Source organism: Apodemus sylvaticus, chromosome 16 (genome assembly GCF_947179515.1).
Source record: "Apodemus sylvaticus chromosome 16, mApoSyl1.1, whole genome shotgun sequence".
In the NCBI taxonomy this organism is placed as follows: domain Eukaryota; kingdom Metazoa; phylum Chordata; class Mammalia; order Rodentia; family Muridae; genus Apodemus; species Apodemus sylvaticus.
Genome location: NC_067487.1, coordinates 40,389,356 through 40,413,710, shown reverse-complemented (window position 1 = coordinate 40,413,710; position 24,355 = coordinate 40,389,356). Strand labels below are relative to the sequence as shown.

The window sequence follows — 24,355 nt, the reverse complement described above, 5'->3', positions numbered from 1 at the left end:
AGAAAGAGAACTCAGAGTTGCATGAAATTAATGACATGCAGATCCACATCAATAGAATCAGAAAATTGGTAAATATATCTGTTAGTTTTCCATGGCTCTGACAAAATAACCTAATGAAAATGGAAGCAACTTATGAGAGAAGTGGTTATTTTGTATTATGAATTATTTTGTATTTTGTATTATGAATTCAGAGGTTTATATTCTGTGACAGCAGAGAGAAGGAATGGCTGAGATTGTGCACATCTTGATCTACCACTAGATGGCAGCACCAGAAGAAGGGAGGGAGAAAAAGACATGCACAGAGACGTGTGTGTGTGTGTGTGTGTGTGTGTGTGTGTATGTGTGTATGTGTGTATGTGTGTGTGTGTGTGTATGTGTGTGTGTGTATATGTGTGTGTGTGTGTGTGTGTGTGTGTGTGTGTGTGTGTGTGTAAAAACAGACAGAGAACACCTGGAGTCACTTTCTAAATAGATCACACATCCTCACCTTTCCAAAAGAGTTCAACCAACTAGGAACCAAACATTCAAATATGAGCCTGTGACAACCTCCTTCATTTAACCAACCACTGAATGAATGAATGAAAAATGGATGGATGAATGAATGAAACACTCTATTTATAAAGAGTGACAAAGCTTCCATGCTGATAGTCTATCAATTAACGTCAGGGTGCATGCATTGAGAGGTTCAGTAGGTACACTGCTACATCTGTGTGTCAAGATCTTTCCTTCAGCTCTCTGAAGACTGAAACACCATCAAGTTCTCAGGTTATCTACAGTTCCTTGCCTAGAAAAAAACCAGAGCATTTTGGTCATTTTGTTTTTAAGTTCTAATACATGTTTATTTGCTTGCCTAATGTTCTGAAGGTAAGAAAGGTTGAATTTGATAGATTATTTCCAGAGGGATGCAGTCCATCCCAGCAAGGTAGGCTCAGCAGCAGGAAGAAGACGCAGTTGTTCTCACTGCATGAGCACTTAAGAAATATAAGAAGTGGGCCCAGGCTTTAAAATCCTCTAAGGCAATTTGAATCTCAGGGGACAGATTCCTGCTTCACAGACAGAAGGCATGGCAGACTGACACAGAAGCATGATTGTCACGTTGTTCAAAGTTCTTTCTTGTGTTATGTGACAGGGAGCAGAGCATTGACTTTGCAGCCCAGAGATGCTTATGTGAGAGGAATTCACAGGAGGCTCATGGACTGACCACTGAACTTACCTTTCTTCCTCCTGAGCCAGGGGTTCTCTTCAAGATCCCCTTTCTGAATGGCCTGCTGCAGCTCTGCTCTCTGCCTCCTTCTTTCCTCACAGCTTCTTTGATCTCTGCTTCAATGGAGGACATTGTCCTGGGAATTCAAACTCCATGTGAGATCATCAATGTCCTTAGCATCTGTTCTTGCACAGGAGTTCTGCAGTCTCACCTGCTGACCCTCCCACACCTCTCTACTCCTGAGTGAGCTCAGAGCTCCTTCCTCCCTAAGTTATCATACTCAGGAACACTGTAGATCTTAGACATCCCAATGCTACAGGAAACTACCCAGCTTTGATTTTCTTTAAGACACATCTTCTCCTGCACACTTCATGTGGGAGTCAGGAGATTTTGGAATGACCTCTGAATAAATCAACAAGTTGAAAAATGAAAAATTAACATAATGAATTAAATTAGACAATAAGCATATCCTAGGTGGTTTTGACTTTATGAAAATTTGTAAATAGTATTTGAGGTGCATGAAACATGTTTCACAAAACTATGCTGATTTGTAAAATGGAGATAACCAGGGTTTGACAAAAACTGGTGTTCATGAACTTTAATGTGCTAATATGTAAAGTTAAATGGGTTATCTGAGGGAAACAACATGAAACTACACAGCATAAATTCAGCTTGCACTTCCTTTGCCTTCATGATCTAAGTGAGAAGTTAATCCATCTCAGAAAGGCTAATGTTTCATAAAATTAGCCTTTCAAGTTAAAAGCCTTGAGTTAAAGTTAAGTTAAAGTTAAAAGTGTCTTCTGTAAATAAATAATAATTCTGTAAAAGAAAAAACAAAAACAAAACAATCCATCAGGCCAGCCAGTGGTGGCACATGTCTTTAATCCCAGCATTGGGAGGCAGTGGCAGGCAGATTTCTGAGTTAGAGACCAGACTGGTCTACAGAGTGAGTTCCAGGACAACCAGAGTTATAAAGAGAAAGCTTGTCTTGAATTACCAAAATAAATAAATAAATAAATAAATAAATAAAAAATAAATAAAAAACAAAAAATAAAAAGAACCAATCAACCAATCAGTCATGCTCATAAAAAGTCAATCCCTTTAATGTAGTCTGAAATATCTAAAGTCTCAGTGTCCTATTCTGATTCAATGTTTGCCTAGACAGTTTTCAGCCCTCTACCCTACCTTCAAATGTCCACACACTGGAGATTTCCTTGGCCTTCAGCATGGTCCAGATATAGTCACCAAAATAATTAAAGTGACCTAAATTAACAAGAAACATATAGGTTTAAAATTAACTGATGAACTTATGTTTATTAACATTTCAAGGTTTCCCTGACCATGATCTAACATTTAGGTAAATAGGTGGTTCTGCATTTAAATTTTTGTGCCTCTGAGCTTGGTTTTCTTTGACTTGTCAGAGAAATAAGACTGTTATTTATCTGACCATTAATAAAAAGGACTTAAAGCTTTTATTTGGCTTCATTAACATGGTTATCAATAACTAATTTCTGGGGTCATTATTAAATCCATCCTTTTTTGTTTTAACTTTATTTATTTAATGTGTGATTATTCTGCTGCATATACATTCACCTACCTAGAGAGGGCGTCTAATCCCCTTATAGATGGTTGTGAGCCTCCATGTGGTTGCTGGGGATTGAACCCATGACCTCTGGAAGAGCAACCTCTGCTCTTAACCACTGAACTGTCTCACCAGCACCTATGAAGTCCATCCTTAAATGAATATTAAACTTGTACAAAAATAGTTGAATAAAATATTAATCTATTTAATATAGAGTCAATCCTTCATGTAACAAAAAAATCCAAGCTTTCAATAAAAACCCAATGTATCTGATAAATGTGAGTTTTGAATGAGGACAATCATTTAAAAGATACAACAAAAGGCTTTAACCCTATATTAAAGCAGTTCTTCCAAATAAAAATTCAAGTTTTGCTGCACCATTGCAGTCTCAGCGATGTGGTACCAACATGGAAACTGAAGAAGGAGACCAGCAATAGACGTGCAGACCTGGAAGTGGGGAGCCCGGGAGCCCTCAGCCTTAGACAGACTAACAAATAACTAACTTAAACAGCATCAACATCAAACAACAACAACAACACCCCAAGGAATCAGAGACCAAGAGAAACAGTTTTCTCCAGGGAAGAGCTCCCAAAATGATTATCCAAAACCAAGTGCTCAGCCTTGAAATAATATACACAAGTGACATTGTACAGACTAATCAGGGTGTATTTGTATATTAGGAACACACACAAATACACCTACTGTAGGTTATACACACACAAACATGCAATACAACACATATGTGCTACACACACAGAAAAAGAAGCACATGGAAGGGAATGGAAGGAAAAAGGAAGGCATGGAAATAAGGTAATTATATTATAATTTCCAAAATAACATAATTTAATAAAACAAACTTTTTGAGCCAGGCTTGGTGCTTTACACTTTTTTAAAAAAAACATTTATTTCATTTATTTGAGTACACTGTAGTTGTTTCCAGACATACCAGAAGAGGGCATCAGATATCTTTACAGATGGTTATGAGCCAGGATTTGCCTGCTGGGAATTGAACTCGGGAGCTTTGGAAGAGCAGTCAGTGCTCTTAACCACTGAGCCATCTCTCCAGCCAGTGCTGTACACTTTTAATCCAAGCTCCCAGTGGGCAGCAGGAGAATCTCTTTAGTTCAAGGGCAGCCTGGTTACATAACTAATACCAGGACAGCCAGGGCTATAGAGAGAGAAACTATCTCAAAAATAAATAAATTAATAAATAAATAAATTAATTAATAATAAAAACAAATTTTTTCTAATTCAGTATCAATCCTCTAACTAAACCCAGTTTTATAAACAAATACTTGGTGCTCTTAAAAGTCAATATTGTTCGTGGAGAGTCAACCCTTTGAAAAAAATGTTCCTCCTCTGTATGACACACTGTCCTCTTCTTACAGACTCTGCCTTTTAATCATTGTCCACCATTACAAAACATAAGTATTTTCTCTCCTAATGGAGCTTCAAAATACTATTTAGAGAAAAACTGGAAATTTTACCTAAAATGTGTACTAAGGCATGGGACTGTCTCCAAGAGAAACACAGATCTGGAAACAAGCAAAAGGTTAACTATGTAACAAAGACATTCTTAAAGTTTTAAACTTAACCTGGGGGATGAGTCTTGCAACACTAACCAATGACCATGTTTCAGTGTCTACACCTGGAGAATTACTTAGTTTCTCCTGAGGTTCCCTATCCTGAATCAGAACTGGGTCTTGGTAGAGATGGGATTGAGTCTGCTGCACACACTCAGGCTACTGTGAAGATCGTGTGGGGAAAATACAGCTGCTTTTTGTTTCTTTCTTTGTTTGATTGTTATTTTGTTTTTTTGTTAGGTTTTTTTGAGACAGGGATTCTCTGTATAGCTCTGGCTGTCCTGGAAATCACTATGTACACCAGGCTGGCCTTGAACTCAGTAAACTGCCTGCCTTTACCTCCAGAGTGCTGGAATTACAGGCATGCCCCACCACTGCTCTGTCAGCCCCTTTTTCTTAACTAGTGCAAGTGCCCTGCTGGGTATTGACTTGCCAGACTAGGTCATCAGAGATTGTCCTCCAAAACTTGGCTTGTGCGGAGGTGGGGGTAACACGTGCCTCCAGGTCCGGATGCACCCTGGAGTGTGATTGTCCAGTCTCCTGGACTCCTGACTCAGGCAGACAATACCAGGATTTTGCTTCATGGATTGCTGTTGGTCTTACTGCCACCCCCTTCTGGATCCCCATCCACCCACACACCACCCATCCCCAGATAAGGATGGCTTCAATCTGGAATGGACACCTATCTGGGGTGGAGGTTAAATGTTGGGAGCTCCCAGAGTCTCAGATCTTGTGCAGCTGGTTTTGGGTGGAGCAGATTTCTGTCCTAAGATAGCCACCAGTTCCTCTTTGGCTGGGCCTGCAAGATTCTGCAAATTTTCTTAGCCTAGCGGGTGCATTTTTACATTGCTGACTGCAAGCAGTTTGCAGGTGCCAGCTTGACACGGGCAAGCACAGCTAGAAGCTTGCTTTCAGCTTGGTGGAGTCTGGACTTGGCTGTGTGTTTTCAGCCAATCCCTGACCATGATAGACATGCTGCAGAGGAACTTTAGTTCCCTAGAAATCCAGGTCCTTTGGGACCAGTGCAAGCTTATTCTGTGGGTACCTAGTCCCAAAGTGCTCCTCAGCCAGACCAGTGCCATCCCCAGTAATCCACCAGGGCTCACCCTGCAGTGGCTGAACTTTCTAGGATCTTCTCCATCTGCTCAGCCCTGACCTGCATTAGGTTTCTTTTGCTCGGCTGCTGACAGAGCTTTAATTTCTTCTTCTGTGCCAAGGTTCCCTTTTGGATTTTAGCAATGATGCAATTTAAGATGTTCCCCACCCTGCAATGTCTCGGTTTTTTTTTGGGGGGGGGGGACAGTTGGAGGGTTGGCAAACCAGGATTGGCTGTTGTAGCTGGCTGATTTCTTTCAAAATGCAGAGCCAGCTGGCTGCAGCAGGTCTTCTCTAGCACACCAAGCAGCTAAGCAAGTACAGTTGTCCTAAACATTGTAATACAGACACACTGAAACAGAGAAACTTCAGAGGATGGAGAAACACAGGCCTTAGCATTACCTCCTCCTGCTGAGGACTGTGTTTGGCTAGGGAGCCCAGTTACCTGTCACTCAGGTGACAGAGCAGGGAGAGCTACAGAGGCTCAGCCTCTTTGTTTCCCCACCTGGGAAAACCTTCAGCCATGGTCTGAGCCTTGCTACTCAGGGGTTATAAGATTTATAAGACAGCAACTGTCAGACCAGTTAAGGCCACTCAGACAGAGTATGGAAATATTGTTAAATATTCTAAATCATGTGAAATTATAAATAACCTGGGATATCAAACTGTCTCTCTCTACTTAACAACACAGGAAGCCTCACCACACCTGTTCCCTGGAATCGTGGAGTCATAGAAGTAGAAATGGCACTTAGCATGCTGAAGATATACTTGGATAGATGGGTCAGACCTGAGATTCCATAAACAAATTCATGCCAAAACAACACTTGGTTTGTTTTCCAAATACAACCCCCCCTCCTCAAGACAGGGCTTCTCTTTGTAACCTCTTCAGACCTTCCCAGAGTCCTCCTCTGCAAATTAAGGAGCTGGTTTCTTGCTCCTGGGTCAGAAGACAGGCAATATGCTGATTGGATTACTCTGCACTCCTGGTCATATGAGACAGTGATGCCAATGGAAGCTGGGATGTCATGAAACTGTCAGCCTTTGGTCCAGCAAAAGAAGTGCTCAAACACCCTCAGAACAGAAGAAATGCCTTGATAGATTATTTTCTTGAAGAAGGTTAAGATCTACAATACACAAATAACTCAGATGTTTTTTATCCTTTTAAGTAAACACTTTCTCTTTATTATTTCTCATTTTCATGTTTATTGGTATTCTACCTAACTGTATGAATATCTATGTGCAGGTGTTATATGCCCATGAATTACAGTTACAGAAAGTTGTGAGCTGACATGTGTATGCTAGGAATTGAACTTGGGTCCTTGGGAAGCCCTGCTAGGTATCTTCAGATGAACTCTGATCTGCTTAACTAGTAAGGCATTTCTCCAGGCCCCAGAATTCAGCACTACTACTGCTCTTAAGATGAGCTCTGATCTGCTTAATGACTGAGTCATTTCTTCACAGTGAAGTGTGTGGTTTGTAGGAAGATGCTTGCAATGAGAGAGAAAGAAGTCAGTCTCAGAGTATCAGACCCTGCATGTCCCCCAGGTATTGCTCCTGCATCTGATAGAAACATGAGATACTACATGTACTTGAGATAGGAGGGCAGCTGGAGAGACTTGGAGAACTAGGTGGCATAATGGGAGGAGATAGACTGGAGAAGTGACTTGGCACTGGATGATGGAGGATGGAGTAGTTTCATAGCAAATTACTTAATTGCATGAAATTAACGTTGTGCAAACAAAGTTCTTCCGACACACAATAATCCTGAAATGAGTTAGTAAATGAATGCATGTGCCCATGAATTGATGAGTGAATGAGAAAGCATCCTGTGGGGAGACTCTATCAGGAGCAATAAGGGTGCATGGCTTGGTGGGTTCAGTGTGCAAATCATCACATCTGGGGTGCTTGGGTGTTTTCTGTAACTCTCCAAAGACAGAAGCACCAGCCAGATCAGGATTATTGCTGTCACTCACACCATGCTGAAAGAATCAGAATCAATGTCAAGCACCATTGGTCATTTTGCTTTCAAGTTCTGAAAAGGGTGGGTTTTCTCCTGCTTCCTCCCCCACCTATAAATGCAAGAAAGGTTTATTTTGTATGAGAGTTCCAGTTGGAGACAGTCCATGATAGCAGGGTAGGCCCCACAGCAGGAAGAGGAGGCCTGTTGGCTTCACTGCATGAGTAATAAAGAAGGAGACATGTAGGCTTAGATATTTAAAAACCTGCTTTAAATATTGTTCTTTAATGCTTCAGCCTCCCTTTTAACCCAGAAACAGCCAGAGTTAGCGGAAAAAATGATCATAGGTAATGGGGGATCTGGGCCTGTGTAGAGATAGTTCTTTGGAGCAATTCCAATCTTCATTGTCCAAGAAAATGCAAAATGCAAAAAGGTCCTAACCAAAAACATCCAGGAAACCCAGGACACAATGAGAAGACCAAACCTAAGGATAATAGGTATAGAAGAGAATGAAGATTCCCCACATAAACGGTCAGAAAACATCTTCAACAAAATTACAGAAGAAAACTTCACTAACCTAAAGAAAGAGATGCCCATAAACATAAAAGAAGCCTACAGAATTCCACATAGATTGGTCCAGAAAAGAAATCCTCCCTTCACATAAGTGTCAGAACACCAAATGCCCAAAACAAAGAAAGAATATTAAAGGCGGCAAGGGAAAGGGCACAAGAAAGATATAAGGGCAGACCTATCAGAACCATACCAGACTTCAGAGACAATGAATGCCAGAAGATCCTGGGCAGATGTCATATAGTCCCTAAGGGAACACAAATGCCAGCTATTATACCCAGCAAAACTGTCAATTAACAAAGGTGGAGAAATGAAGATATTCCATGACAAAACCAAATTTTCAGAATATCTTTCCACAAATCCAGTAGTACAAAGGATAATAGATGGAAAACTAAAACACAAAGAGGGAAACTAAACCCTAGAAAAAGCAAGAAAGTAATCTTCTCTCAACAATCATAAAAGAAGATAGCCACCACACAAACATAATTCCACCTTTAACAACAAAAATAACAGGAAGTAACAATCACTATTCCTTAGTAACTCTTAATGTCGATGAACACAATTCCCCAGCCGAAAAAGACATAGACTAACAGACTGGATACAAAAACAGGACCCAGCATTTTGCTACATACAGGAAACCCACCTCAATATCAAAGACAGACTCTACCTCAGATAAAGGACTGGAAAAAACATTTCCAAGCAAATTGTCCCAAGAAACATTTGAGAATAGCCATTCTAATACAGAATAAAATTGACATTCAACTAAACGTTATCAAAAAAGATAAGGAAGAGCACTTCATACTCGTCGAAGAAAAAGTCTACCAAAAAGAACTCTCAATTCTGAACATCTATGCTCCAAATGCAAGGCCACCGATATTCATAAAAGGAACTTTACTAAAGCTCAAAGCACACATTGCACCTCACATAATAATAGTATACTTAAGTGACCCCAAAAATCCCATCAGAGAACTCCTGAACCAGATAAACAACTTCAGCAAAGAGGCTGGATATAAAATTAACTCAAGCAAATCAGTGGCTTTCCTGTACTGAAAGCCTTCCTAAACAGTCAGACTTCACAATAGTCACAAATAATATAAACTACCTTGGTGTGACAATAACTAACTAAGTGAGTTTGTATGACAATAACTTCAAGTCTCTTAAGAAAGAAATCAAAGAAGATCTCAGAAGATGGAATGACCCCATACTTATGGATTCACAGGATTAATATAGTAAAAATCTTGCCCAAAGTAATCTATAGATTCAAAGCAATCCGCATCAAACTTTCTACTCAATTCTTCATAGAGTTGGAAAGGGCAATTTGCAAATTCATCTGGAATAACAATAAACCCAGGATAATGAAATCTATTCTCAACAATAAAAGAACTTTATGGGTGGGGTGATAACCATCCCTGACCTCCAGCTGTACTAGAGAGCAATTGTGATAAAAACTGTATGGTGTTGGTACAGTGACAGGCAGGTAGATCAATGGAATAGAATTGAAGACCCAGAAATGAACCTACACACCTATGGTCACTTGATCTTTGACAAAGGAGCAAAAACTATCCAGTGGAAAAATGACAGCATTTTCAGCAAAAGGTGCTGTTTCAGCTGTTGGTCAATATAGAAGAATGCAAATTGATCTGTTATTATCTCCCTGTACAAAGCTCAAGTTCAAGTAGATCAAGGACCTTCATATCAAACCAGATACCCTGAAATTTCTAGAAGAGAAAATGGGGAAAAGTCTCAAACACATGAGCAAAGGGGGGAAGTTCCTGAACAGAACACCAATGGCTTATGCTCTAAGATCAAGAATAAACAAATGGGACCTCATAAAGTTGCAAAGCTTCTGGAAGGGAAAAGACATGGTCAATAGGACAAATGGCAACCCACAGATTGGGGAAAAGTGTTTACCAATCTAACCTCCGATAGAGGGCAAATATCCAATATAAACAAAGAAGCCAAGAAATTAGACTCCAGAGAAGCAAATAACCCTATTAAAAATGGGGAACAGAACAGAATTCTGGGGATCTAAACCGAATTCTCAACTGAGGAATGTTGAATGGCTGAGAAGCACCTAAAGAAATGTTCAGCATCCTTAGTCATCAGGGAAATGCAAATCAAAACAACCCTGAGATTCTACCTCACAGGAGTCAGAGTGGCTAAGATCAAAAACTCAGGTGACAGCAGTTGCTGGTTAGGATGTGGAGAAATGGGAACAGTCCTCCATTGCTGGTGGGATTGCAAGCTGGTACAACCCCTTTGGAAATCAGTCTGGTGATTCTGATATTACCTGAGGACCCAGCTATACCACTCCTGGGAATATACCCAGTAGATGCTGCAACATGTAATAAGGATACCTGCTCCACTATGTTCATAGCAGCCATGTGTATAATACTCAGAAGATGGAAAGAATCCAGATGTCCCTCAACAGAGGAATGGATACAGAAAATGTGGCACATGTACACAATGCAATAATACTCAGCTATTAGACACAATGACTTCATGCAATTCTTAGACATATGGGTGGCACTAGAAAACATCATCCTGAGTGAGGTAACTCAGTCACAAAAGAACACAAACAGTATGTACTCACTGATAAGTGGATATTAGCCCAAAGTTCAGAATACCCAATATTCAAATCACAGACTATATGAAGCCTGCAAGGAATGAAGACCAAACTGTGGATGTGTATCTTAGACAGGTGAACAAATTATGCACAAGACACATACGGAGACCAAGTGTGGAACAGAGACGGAAGGAAAGGCCATGCAGAGACTGCCCCTCCTGGGGATCCATCCTATCTACTATTAGAGTGGGTGGGTACATGGGTGGGGGAGCACCCTCATTAATTGGGAAAGGGGATAACATTTGAAATGTAAATAAATAAAATATCTAATAAAATCAATCTAAATTAAAAAATACAAAACAAAGTAGATACCCTTGCTTTTGTGAAAACTTTTAAAATTCTATTTGGGGAGATGTCTATCAAAATCATAAAAGGATTTAAACATATTTCAGAGTGTTAATGCCTGCTCTTTTTTTTAAATATTACTGTGTCCATTTTGTATTCAGTCTCATTTAGCTCATAACGTGAAATTAAATTCCTGTTCTCAGACAAGGCTTCCCAGAAGTAATTATTCAGAGATGACACTGAAAAATTCTCCTAAAAGATGACGATGCAATTTCTCATGTTCTGTTACCCAATACTCTGGAAATCCCCCTAACCACTTCCTCACCTAACATTACTTGGGACCAATCAGCTTAAAGGTCAGCTGGTCATACTTTGTCTACTAAAGCAAAATGTAATAATCCAACCCCCTTGCCTTACGCACATGGTTTTCCTGTAAAGCCTCTCCTAATAGCAAACCAGTATCACAGGCATCTCCTTAATCTGCCCTGCAATCCTGATTGATCAGCCTTGGTGTGTTCATTCAGTAATCTGTCCCTATCTGTCTAAGTCTGTGTTTGATTGGTTTGTGAGGTGATTTCCTGTACCCCAACATAGATATACATAGTCTCTGAAGAGAAGCAAAGCAGGAGGAAGAGAGATATTTAGATTATTCTCAGACAGTGCCATTTGTTTATAAAACTCTCCTTTTAAAGACAAAGTAAGATGAAGTTTGTCGCGCGCCTATCGTCTCTCACGAAGGACGCACGGCAACAGGATTCTTCTGCAGGATTCTTCTGCGGACATTCTTTACTGTACAGCTTTTCGGTACCACTCCTGCGGCTGAGAGTTCTGAACCGTCCCCGGACGGGCCACCAACTGTCAGTGCCTAACCTTGTCCCGCAAGGAAAGACGCGACACGACCAGGTTCTTCTCTGCAGCACTTTATTTAGGACCTTCCTTTTCTTCTTCTACATGGGGCCCCAAGCCTGTCTTTTGCAGCCCTTATATAGCCCAGCAGCCCTCGCTTAGGGGCATGTCGCATTGTGATAGGAGAACTAAGGTTCACCTCATTAGCATGCCAATGTTGAGTCATTAAAGTTGTTTACCAGCTGCACGTGTGTTACAGTTGTTTGCCAACTGCACGTGTGTTAAAGTTGTTTACCAGCTGCACGTGTGTTACAGTTGTTTGCCAACTGCACGTGTGTTAAAGTTGTTTGCATGGACTAAATATTTCCTACCAGCGCTGTCTTGCAACAGCGCTGGATAAAGTGGCTTCCCACAGAAGTTTCCAATAGTATTTACTATTTAAATTGAAAATGGTTAAAAAGTAAGCTGGAGAGGATAGGAAAATCCTTTTTCTTTAATGAATATATGTAAAGTACATTAAACATCATTTCAGTAGAACAATAACTATGCAGATAGTTTATTCCCAAACAATGAAGGTAAAGTTAGTTTACAGAAGAAAGCGTCCATGTTTGAAAGTGACGTTTAATTGTGTGGCAGACAAAGTGACGATTCAGAGAAAGATTTGACAGAATAGGATGTGGCCAACACTCACAAGAACACAGAGGGAAGAGGGATCACATAAGAGAGTAATATAAATTAAAGATTATTAACTTTCTGTAGATAGTACCTAATGATGGAAATTGGTAAAGTGGCAATTATTCCTTAACCAGCCTTTCCCAAAATAACCACATAGAGACCTTCAAAGCCCTAGCTCTCAGCTGGGCAGACTCTCACCTGCTCATCCCAGTTAACCTGCCCATCTGGCCCCATCCAGTCATAGCCAAGCAATACCTTCCAGGGCTGAGATCACATCCATCGCCTCCCAAGTCTCCTGTGAAATGGTCTTTCCTGCTTCTCTTTCTTCTTCCCAGAGTCCTCTCTCCCTCCCACCTTCCACTCCTGCCCAGCTAACTAAAACAAATCAGAAAATGCCTTAGGTAGGTGAGGAAGGACAGAGACACAGTTTCACACAGTGTGACCCAAGAGGGTGACTTGGGGTTCTCTTCTCTAACACTCTGAATCCTGAGCTGAGGGAAATGGCTCTGCAGTCAGGAGCACAAGCAGCTCTGTCAGAGGAACAAGGCTCGTTTCTGAGCACGCACACAGGAGCCCACAGCTGCCTAGGACTCTATTCCTGATACACCCACACAGACAGACTTTTAAACAAAACACCAATGCACATAAAAATAAGTAATAATAAATACAAAATGCATAAATGTACATTCTATAAAATGATAAAAAAAAAAAACAAACCCTTTGTGTATTCTGGATACCAGTTTTCTGCCCTAAGTAGGCTATCAAGGAGTTTCTTCCATTTTGTAGGTATTTGACCAGGTCAGTTTCATGGCATCCTACGTGCCTTTGGTAGCAGGATTTCATATCAGTAGCACTCTTTCCTGCTGGGTGCCTACCTCATGACCTGGAAGCAAGAAACCAGTGCCACGGTTTGCAAGAGGGGACACTGAAGAAACACTCCAAGCTACCAAAGAAGCCCTGTCTTAGAGTGGACAAAAGGGAATTTTTTCTCTTTTTTCTTCTTTTGCTTGTTTGTGTTTTTTGGTTTGCTTGAGTTTTGTTAGTTCTTTTGGGGGCGTTGTTGTTTTTTTCATTTGATGAAAAATCAGGAGTTGTTATGGCATGAATTGGTTTATGGAAACTCAGGTCTGACCCATGTATCCGAGTCTGTGGTCTTCAGCAAACTCAGTGCTGCTGCTACTTGTATGGCTCAGCGAGACCCCAGGAATTATGAGTGGAACACTGCCTGCACTGTTGTAATCGCTTTATATATAGGAGTAGTTTTGCTATTCTGAGTCATTAGTGATTTCACATGATTCGCAATAATTAAGAATATTTCCAGGAAAGTGGAGAGATAACCCACAGGTTAAGAGCACTGGCTGCTCTTCCTGATGTCCTGAGTTCAATCCCCAAGAACCACATGGTGGCTCATAACCATCTGTAAGAGGATTCAATTCCCTCTTCTGATGTACATGAAGACATATGATATATATATATGATGCTATATATTATATATATGATATATATCTGATGCTATATATCTGATATATCTGATATATCTGATATATCTGATATATGATATATCAGATATCTGATATATCTGATATATCTGATATATGATATGTCTGATATATATGACATATATGATATATATGATATATGATATGTATGGTATATGATATATGTGATATATGTGATATATGTGATATATGTGATATATGTGATATATGTGATATATATATTTATATATATATATATAAAATGATGCAGACTAAACTCTCATGGATTAGCCAAAAATAAAAAAAAAAATATATGTTTCCATTGTTGTCTTCAATTATGGGCTTACAATTTGCAGCCATGCCTCCCCTACCTCTGCAGTAGAGTGCTGGGATTGTAGCAACACCCAGCTCTGCCCTGTGAATAGCATTTTGAAGTGTATAAAAACTAAACTTTGAGCAGTAACGTAAGAAGTAGCTGGAATGATATTTAAAAAAAAAAAAAGAAAAGAAAAAGAAAAAGAAAAAAAAAAGTCTTCAGTAAAGAAGCATGCTTGTAAAATGCAGTAAGTACACAAAGGAGCCTGCTATTCCCTGTGGTGCCAACAACTTGGGGCAGCAGCCATGGCAGGAGAACCCTGGAGTATGCATTCTCTCCAGGAGACCTAACAGAACTGGGAGTCTTCTCCACCAATTGTTGGTGACAGATTGACCACACTCCAACATGCCTCCCTCCAAGTCAGAGGTCTGCACATGCTCTGTGGGCACCAGGCTGGGGCTGCTCCAGGTGTATGCTAGAGTCACAGCACTGCCTTGCTTCCCTGAACTCTGCTGAGATCAACCTCTGGTTTCCTGCTTCCAGGACAGAAGGGAGGAGCCAAGCTGCCAAGATTGCTGTGTACTCTGCAAGGATCAGGGGTCCAAGATGTAACTGTCACCCAAATATAACACATGGGTAGCAATGCACAGGCCATGGCTGAAGGGTTTCCCAGGTGGGGACACAGTTCTCACCAAGTGGAGGTAAATAGTTAAGCCTTGTGTATCTCCATCTTCCTCATTTTCTGTTCCAGTTTTTCTGTATTACAAAGTTTAGGACAGCTGTGCTTGCTGACCAGCTTGGTGTGCTAGGGCAAGGCCTTCTGCAGCCAGCTAGCTCTGCCTCTGAAGAGTCCACCAGACAGCTTTATGCAAATCCTGGTTTGCTGGCCTGCTCCTCCCCCCACTAAAGAGCTTGGGGAAAACAGATTAAGCTGAATCATTGCTAGAAACTGAAAGCAAATGTGGGTGGAAAGGAAGCAGTGACCCTGTCAGCAGCCTAGAAAAAGAAACCTAAGGGGACCAGAAGTGAACAGCTCTAGGAGCATCTAGGAGGCTCAGCCACTGCTGCTGGGCTCTGAGGAAGGAAGGGAGCTGACCCCTGAGCACTGGGGAGACCTTGACCCTCCTCCCCCCACTTTCCCAATACCAGCCTCTAGGCAGTCAGGGCTGGACCTAGATTTTGGAGGACTTGGAGTTCCTCCACAGCCAGCTCAGACCAGAGTCATGCTGACAACTCACAGCAAATTCAGACAGTCTGCGCAGCAGCCCTCCTACTGTGCTCAGCCTGGATCACCCTGGCACCAGAAAACCTGCTTACCTTCAGCAAAGGAGCCTTTGATCTCCTCCACCTTGGATGACTGACAATTCCAGATTGAAGCCTTCCCTAGGGGGGAGATACAGAAAGGGGACTGGAAACCCAACAGCCATCTAGGCAGCTACAACCTCCTGTTTGCCTGCCTGAGCACCTCTCAGGACACACTATGGAGGACCACCCTGCTTGCCCAAGCCTGGAGGCTCAACAGCCAGCAGGCCACTTGGAGCAGTTTGGAAAAAGGGATGGAGCTGTGAGCTTCAGCACTGATGGGAGCTGCAAAAGAGAGTGGGGTTCAACCCCAGCAGAATCATCCCAGTCTCTGCCAAGGTTTCTGATCCTGGAGCCTGAACCACAGCAGAAGAAATTAATTCTGTCTAGGTGTAGACACTGAACTCTGGTCCTGGGTAAGTGTTGGTTTAACTTTTAAACTTTAGAAATTTCTTTGTCACATAGTTAAACTTTTGCTTGTATCTTTACATTTGTTCCTCTTTGAGACAGTACCATACCTCAGGAAAATATCAAGTATAAATGAGAGTTTTCATCTAAATGTGATCCTGAAGCTCCGTTACAAAACGGAATGCATATGTTTTGTAATCATAACTTCTGAAATCTTGGATGGTTTCGCCTCCTTCTACTATGCAAAGTTTGGAAAACATTGTATTATGGTTAAGCTAGTTCTATTTCACTAAAAGTGTGGAAAGCTGTAAGTGGAAACACAAAACATGTTCAGAGTCCATACAACATTTATGTTGTTAAACAAATTTAGATTCAGAATCAATGAAGGATTTGAGTCCTAGTAAAAGACTTCCAACTTTTAGCTGGCTTCATTAACATGGTTGTCAGTCACTAATTTCTGGAGTTACCTTTAATGTAATTCTTAAATAAATGTTCAACTTCTACAAAGTATTCATCATTTGAATAAAATGCCCATCTGCTTAATGTAGATTCAATCCTTCATGTAAAAAAAAAATCATCTTAAGTTTAAGGTTAAAAAAATGATCTCTTCAGTAAAAAGTGAGATTTTGAATGAAGACTTGCTCATTTATGAAACAAAACAACAACTAGTTCTACCCTGTATTCAAGCAGTTCCTTCTAATGTAAATTCACCATTTGCTGCCTTCATACAAGTTTTTATTAAGAAAGGCAACTTTAAAGTAAATATCCAAATACCTCACATTTCCCTACATTGGTTCTCTTGAGATGTGGTTTACTGCTTTATGTCATGCTTATAATATTTCTAGGTTCTGTGAAACTTCTTTCATGAGTCTGAAAATAATATTTATAACTTTTCACAAATTCAACACTACCTAGGATCACATTTTATTGTTAAATATATTTTTGAATGTGTTGATTAATTCAGAGGACATTCCTAAGTCTCCTGACTCCCACATGAAGTGTGCAGGAGAAGATGTGTCTTAAAGAAAATCAAAGCTGGGTAGTTTCCTGTAGCATTGGGATGTCTAAGATCTACAGTGTTCCTGAGTATGATAACTCAGAGAGGAAGGAGCTCTGAGCTCACTCAGGAGTAGAGAGGTGTGGGAGGGTCAGCAGGGGAGACTGCAGACCACCTGTGCAAGAAAAGATGCTAAGGACATTGATGATCTCACATGGAGTTTGAATTCCCAGGACAATGTCCTCCCTTGAAGCAGAGATCAAAGAAGCTTTGAGGAAAGAAGGAGGCAGAGAGCAGAGCTGCAGCAGGCCATTCAGAAAGGGGATCTTGAAGAGAACCCCTGACTCAGGAGGAAGGAAGGTAAGTTCAGTGGTCAGCCCATGAGCCTCCTGTGAATTCCTCTCACATAAGCATCTCTGGGCTGCAAAGTCAATGCTCTGCTTCTTGTCACATAACACAAGAAAGAACTTTGAGCAGTGTGACAATCACACTTCTGTGTCATGCTGTCTGTGATGCTGGAGTCTGTCCTCTGAGATTCAAACTACCTTAGAGGTTTGAAAGCCTGGGCCCACTTCTTGCATTTCTTAACTGGTTCCTCAGAGAGAATTACTGGCCTCTTCCTCCTGCTGCTGTGCCTACCCTGCTGTGAAGAACTGCATCCCACTGGAAGTATCTCAACCAAAATCAACCTTTCTTACCACCAGACCAGGGGGCAAACAAATAAACATGTATTAGAACTTAAAAGTAAAATCACCTAAATTGCTTGACAGTGACTCTGCTTTTTTCTAGGTGTCGAACTGGAGATAACCTGAGAACTTGCTTGTGTTTCAGTCTTCAGAGAACTGCAGGAAAGATCTGAACACCCAGATGGGTGGTGTATCTACTGTACCTCCCAATACATGCACCCTGACTTCAATTGATGGAGTATCAGCATGGAAGCTTTTTCTATATTTATTAATGAATTTGTTCATTTATTCATACATCCAATTTTCATTCATTCATTCATTCATTCATTCATTCTGTGGTAGTTTAAAGGAAGGTGTCCCTCATATTTGAATGTTTGGTTCCTAGTTTGTAGAACTCTTTTCCAAAGATAAGAAGATGTGTTCTTTTTGGAAGTAAGTGGCTCCAAGTGTTTCTCTGTCTGTATCTCATTCTGTCTTTGTCTCTGTCTGTCTCTCTGTCTCTCTGTCTCTCTCTGTCTCTCTCTGTCTCTCTCTCTCTCTCTCTCTCTCTCTCTCTCTCTCTCTCTCCTCTCCTTCAGCCTTGTGCTGGGGACAAGATGTGAGTAATCTCTGCCATTTCTTCTCTCTGCCATCATGGACTCTAACTGGTTAATTTCATGCAACTCTGGTCTCTTTCTGGCTCTTTCCCCTCCTACCTCTCAACCCTCCTTGAGTTCTTTAGCCAATTTTTCTCCACACATCTCACTCAGCTTCTCTCATGTGGTGACAGGAAAACCTGATTTCATGTATCTAGCCAGCCTTGGGCCCACAGGTGAGAGTCAGTGGATCTCTGTCCTCTGGAGCCTTGGTCATCCATTGCATGAGACAGTCTCCAGACACAAGCATCTTTCTGCAGACCATACAACTTCATTCTTCTGTGAAGAACAGTCATTCTTGCACATCTGATCCCCACACCCACTTCATTCAGCCTTTGACCAGTGGAAATGCTACTTTCATTGGTTGTGTCACTCAGCTTTTAGAAACAGGGCCACAAGTGAGGTCATTGTTTGGGTATCTCTGGGGTTTGTTCTGGATTCCAAGAACACTGGTAACGCACATGTCACTCAGCCATGCTAGGAGGCAGAACACCCAGAGAGGTAAAACAATACTCCAACCAACAACAGTACCATATCAAACTAGGTAAATCCATAGAAACCAGAGCAGCATTATTTGAGTCCTAACATTAAAACCTCTAAATGTGCATAGAGAAATGCAACAGGGTCATGCCAGACATACAGTTAACACTGTAAAAACACATAGGAAAGAGTTACAGTGTTCTGAGGAGAGTCCCTGAGAGGATCCTGTAGTGCTACAGTAGGAGAAGCTACAACCCTCAAACCAGACACATTGCAGTTCACATTTTCAGTTAAAACTGTTTGGGCAAAAGAATATATTGTGTGACACACAATGACACACCTCAGCTCTCACAGAGAGATGTTTTCATGCATTTGTTTAAGTGTGTGTGTGTGTGTGTTGCAGTGTTTCAAGGGCAGAGGGAGGATAAGGAGGGATGGGAAGGTGAGCAGGATTGGGCTGTAAATGAACAATTCACAAAGAATCAATAGAAAGTTTAAAAACATTAAGGAGGATATACTTATTAAAATCTGTGTAGATGAAAATATGCATGGAAGAGCAGTCAGAGGACAAACTGGCTCCGACTTTGAAGGAGAGGTGGGATGTGTGCATGGCCTGCACCTAAGGCAAGAGCAGGTTTTCAGTCTGGCAAGTCACTTGAGACCTCAGACCCACAACCCCTGGAAGACACAAATTGGCAGCTGCACCAAGAATCACATGCAGCTGTGTTCTTTCCTGTGTCAGGAAATTTCCTTCTCTGTGAAAAGCCTTTCTTTCATGAAGACTTTTTTGACAGGTTTTCAGTTTTTAAGTAAACTACAGGGTTTTATTTTGTTTTTTGGTTTTGTTTGTTTGTTGTTGTTGTTTGGTTTTTTGTTCTTTTTAAAAGTTTTTGTTTTTGTTTTTTGTTTTTTTTTGTTTTTTTAAGACAGGGTTTCTATGTATATACCTGGCTGTCCTGGATCTTACTCTGTAGACCAGGCTGGCCTCGAACACAGAATCTGCCTGCCTTTGCCTCCCAAGTGCAGGGATTAAATGCTTGCTCCACCAGCACCAGGCCAATTTGATAACAGTATCATTTGCAAAGTTCTATGTTAGATTTTTATTTCTCCGGGTTTTTTGTTTTGTTTTTGTTTTTTTGTTTTTTTATTGCTGTATTGGTTCATGATGGACCTGGACAGTATAGCCAATATCTGGTAACTTTTATACCGTTTTGTGCACTTTTGAGATTGTCCTTTAGTAAAACACATTTCTACTCTTTTCTCTTTCCAAAACTTCCCATGAGCACAGCTCACTCCATAGCCTTCCTCAATATCCTCTCACAGACACATAACAGGCTGAGACCAGAACTCTACTAATGGCCTAGGGAGCAAAATCCAAAAGAAATCAGACCATTGAATTTTTTTTTTCCTTCCTTTAGAAACACCAGGAGGACAAGACTCCAGGGAAAGAAAGTGAAACCCTGGTGTTCTATGGAATCACCTGCATACTCAATGTGAGAACAAAGTGGGTTCTCCCAGAATCCCACCTGAGCCTGCTGGGCAGAGTGTGATACTGGTCACAAAACAATCAGAAACAAAACGACAGAAAAGAAACCGCTTATGGTTTTTGTAATCTCAGTCGAGTTTCGTTCATAGTCCTCTGACCGCTGAAGGGAACTTTGCACGTTGGACATCTAACAGACTTAAAACATAACTTTACTGATGGTCAACTGCACGATATCCGCGAATAGCAAGCAATCGCGGAATTGATCTTTCATCCTTTAGAAACCCACGAAGCCTGAGACCTAAGATAGGAACAGAAAACCTAGCAATCTCATCATCCCTGGTGTAACTGCTATGGTTTGGTTTCATCGCGCTGGACCATGCCTCCTCTTCTGCGAATTGAAGAAAGCCAAAAGACAGACCTCCTTCCCAATGCAAGTTGTGTCAGAGTTGACCCTCCCCCCATCTTCCCACCCCCGGATGGCCTTTCCATGACTCCTAGAAACCGGCTGATCCACGCTGCAGTGCCTTGGAAAACGCAGCGGCACAACCCAAAACATTTCCCTTAAAATCGTTTTCTAAAGGCCTAAGAAAAGACACGGAGCATCAAGTACAAATCGCTGTTTCTTTATTGTGGAAGCAGAGGTGTACTCTGAAGCTAACCAGCTGTAGGGAATGAAGAGTTTTGTGGGGACAGATCTGCTTTGACACAAACCTTGCACTAAAGGCCAGAAAGGCGCCTGCTGATCTCTAAGGCCCCTGCTGCTAGCCAGCTGTGAAGAATGCGCCCTGACCGAGTCCTTAGTCTACATCTCCAGCCTCCGAAGGACACTGGCTGGCACTCATTGGAGGGACACCCGCCACAGGTCTCGGTGTCGAGCGCGGCGAATGCTTCTTCTGCAGCATCCTCCCGGGTTCCAGAGTGGCTGTTTTCTCCTGTTGTTCCTCCTCCAGGAAGGGGGTGATGGAGTCAGGAACGCTGGAATCCCAGGGGCTCTGGATCCAGCAAGAGTCGGTCCTGAGGTAGATCCCTCGAAGTCATCGTTCCAAACGGGAAGCGGTTGTTCCTGGTAGTCACCACCGTCGTCTGAAGGGGACACGACGAATACCGGATAGAAGGGAAGAGACCTGGGACCGCTGTCTTCTGAGAAGCTGCCGAGCTGAGGAGATTGGGCCTCTTACTTTGGCGGGACTGACTCCCAGGCCTGCTTCCCTTGCACCGACCAGAAAGTCAACTCCGTCCCACGAGCGGCTCTTACCTTTGGAGGACGACGGCGCGTGCGCCAGTGCGGACAGCGGAGTCTTCTGTATCCTGCGAGCTCTGGGTCCTGTTCCGGAGCGCCCGACCTTGGCGACAGCAGACTCGGCACCGCGACCTGAGGCGGGAGTCCCTCCAATGAGTGCCAGCGACTGGCCATCGGAGACTGGAGAAGTAGATTACCAACTTGGTCAGGGCTCTTGCAAGAGCCGGGTATTTATAGTCTTTGAAGAGGGCGGAGTCGGGAGAGTCCGGAAATTACCACAGCAGGAAATGTTCGTCTGCCAGTTAGGCGGCAAAGGAAAGAAAACGAACGAACACTCGAAGCCTGCCCTTCCGAGTCTAGATCCGGGACAAAGGAAAAAACATCAATTTCAATGACTTGCAATTCTCGGATTGCGAGCAGTCGAGCGAATGCTTCCCATTGGCAAGGATACCGTGCAGTTGACCGTTTTGACATGCCCTGTGTCCTGAAAGATGAAAGATCTAAACGACTTAAAACGGAATTTTACCGACGGTCACCTGCACGCACTCCGCACGAATGGCAAGCAATCGCTCGACTGCTGGCCATCCGGAATGACAAGCAATCGCAGAATTGATGTTTCATCGTTCAGAGACACGGGGCGCGTGAAGACTGAAGAAACCCACAGAAAACTTAACGATCACATCACAGCCATGCGTTACTGTGATGGCAGGAGTGGATTCGCTTGCCTGTCCGATTCTGCTCCTGATCCGAACACGACGTTACAATCAAGGACAAAATGACGGTAAGGAAACCAAATCCGTCGTGTATCCTTCATAGCCCTCGGACCGCTGAACGGAACTTGGCACTTTGGACGTCTAGCGGACTTAAAACGGAATTTTACCGACGGGCAACTGCACGCAATCCGCACGAATGGCAACCAATCGCTAGACTGCTCGCCATCCGGCGTGGTAAGCAATCGCGGAATTGATCTTTCATCGTTCAGAGACTGGGAGCGCGTGAAGACTGAAGAAACAGAAAACTTAACGATCCCATCACAGCTGAGCTTTACTGCTATGACAGGAGTGGATTCGCCTGCCTGTCCGATTCTGCTCCTGATCCGAAATCGATGTTACAATCAAGGACAAAATCACGGTAAGGAAACCGCACATGCGGTTTGTAATCCGTAGAGTATCCTTCATAGTCCTCGGACCGCTGAACGGATCTTGGCATTTTGGACGTCTAGCGGACTTAAAACGGAATTTTACCGACGGTCAACTGCAAGCAATCCGCACGAATGGCAAGCAATCGCTCGACTGCTCGCCATCCGGAATGACAAGCAATCGCAGAATTATGTTTCATTGTTCAGAGACACGGGGCGAGTGAAGACTGAAGAAACCCACGGAAAACTTAACGATCACATCACAACTGGGCTTTACTGCCATGACAGGAGTGGATTCGCCTGCCTGTCCGATTCTGCTCCTGATCCGAACAGGACTTTACAATCAAGGACAAAATCACGGTAAGGAAACCGCACAAGCGCTTTGTAATCCGTAGAGTTCCTTAATAGTCCTCGGACCGGACCGCTGAACGGATCTTGGCATTTTGGAGGTCTAGAGGACTTAAAACGGAATTTTACCGACGGTCTACTGCACGCAATCCGCATGAATGCCAAGCAATCGCTCGGCTGCTCGCAGTCCGAAATGGCAAGCAATCGTGGAATTGATATTTCAACCTTCTGAGACACCGGGCGCATGAAGACGGAAGAAACCCACAGAAAACTTAGCGATCCCATCAGAGCCATGCGTCACTGAGATGGCAGGAGTGGATTCGCCTGCCTGTCCGATTCTGCTCCTGATCCGAATACGATGTTACAATCAAGGACAAAATCACGGTATGGAAACCGCATATGCGGGTTGTAACCCATAGTGTGTTTGTAATCCGACTGCTTGCAATCCGTAATGGCAAGCAGATCAGAAGCAGAATCGGACAGGCGGGCGAATTCACTCCTGCCATTACAGTAATGCTTGGCTGTAATGCTATCACTAAGTTTTCTGTGGGTTTCTTCAGTCTTCATGCGCTCCGTGTCTCTGAACGATGAAAGATCAATTCCTCGATTGCTTGCCATTCTTCCGGATTGCGTGCAGTTGACCTTTGGTAAAATTCCGTTTTAAGTCCGCTATATGTCCAATGTGACAAGTTTCGTTCAGCGGTCCGAGGACTATGAAGGATATAAGACGGATTACAACCCGCATATGAGGTTTCCTTATCGTGATTATGTCCTTGATTGTAACGTCGTGTTCAGATCAGGAGCAGAATCGGACAGGCAGGCGAATCCACTCCTGCCATCGCAGTAACGCTTGGCTGTGATGGGATTGCCAAGTTTTCTGTGGGTTTCTTCAGTGTTCACGCGTCCCGTGTCGTGTCTCTGACCGATGAATCAATTCTGCGATTGCTTGCCATTCTGGATTGCGTGCAGTCGAGCAATTGCTTGCCATTCGTGCGGATTGCGTGCAGTTGACCTTTAGTAAAATTCCGTTTTAAGTCCACTAGACGTCCTAGGTGCCAAGTTCCGTTCTGGGGTCCGAGGACTATGAAGGATACACGAAGGCTTACAACCCGCATATGCGGTTTCCTTACCATGATTTTGTCCTTGATTGTAACATGGTGTTCTGATCAGGAGCAGAATCGGACAGGAAGGCGAATTCTGCCTGTGACCCCTGCCATCGCAGTAACGCTTGGCTGTGATGCAATCGCTAAGATTTCTGTGGGTTTCTTCAGTCTTCACGCGCCCCGTGTCTCTGACCGATGAAACATGAATTCTGCGATTGCTTGGAATTCCCTATAGTGAGCAGTCGAGCGACTGATTGCCATTCTTCCGGATTGCATGCAGTTGACCATCAGTAAAATTCCGTTTTAAGTCCGCTA

At 42.6% G+C, this 24,355-nt stretch overlaps 1 pseudogene; it reads right to left on the bottom strand.

The window, feature by feature from the left end:
- The window catches only part of LOC127667031 (uncharacterized), a 175,711-nt pseudogene extending 162,944 nt beyond the window's left edge, over nucleotides 1-12,767 (bottom strand).
- Between the last annotated feature and the right edge of the window lie 11,588 nt (nucleotides 12,768-24,355).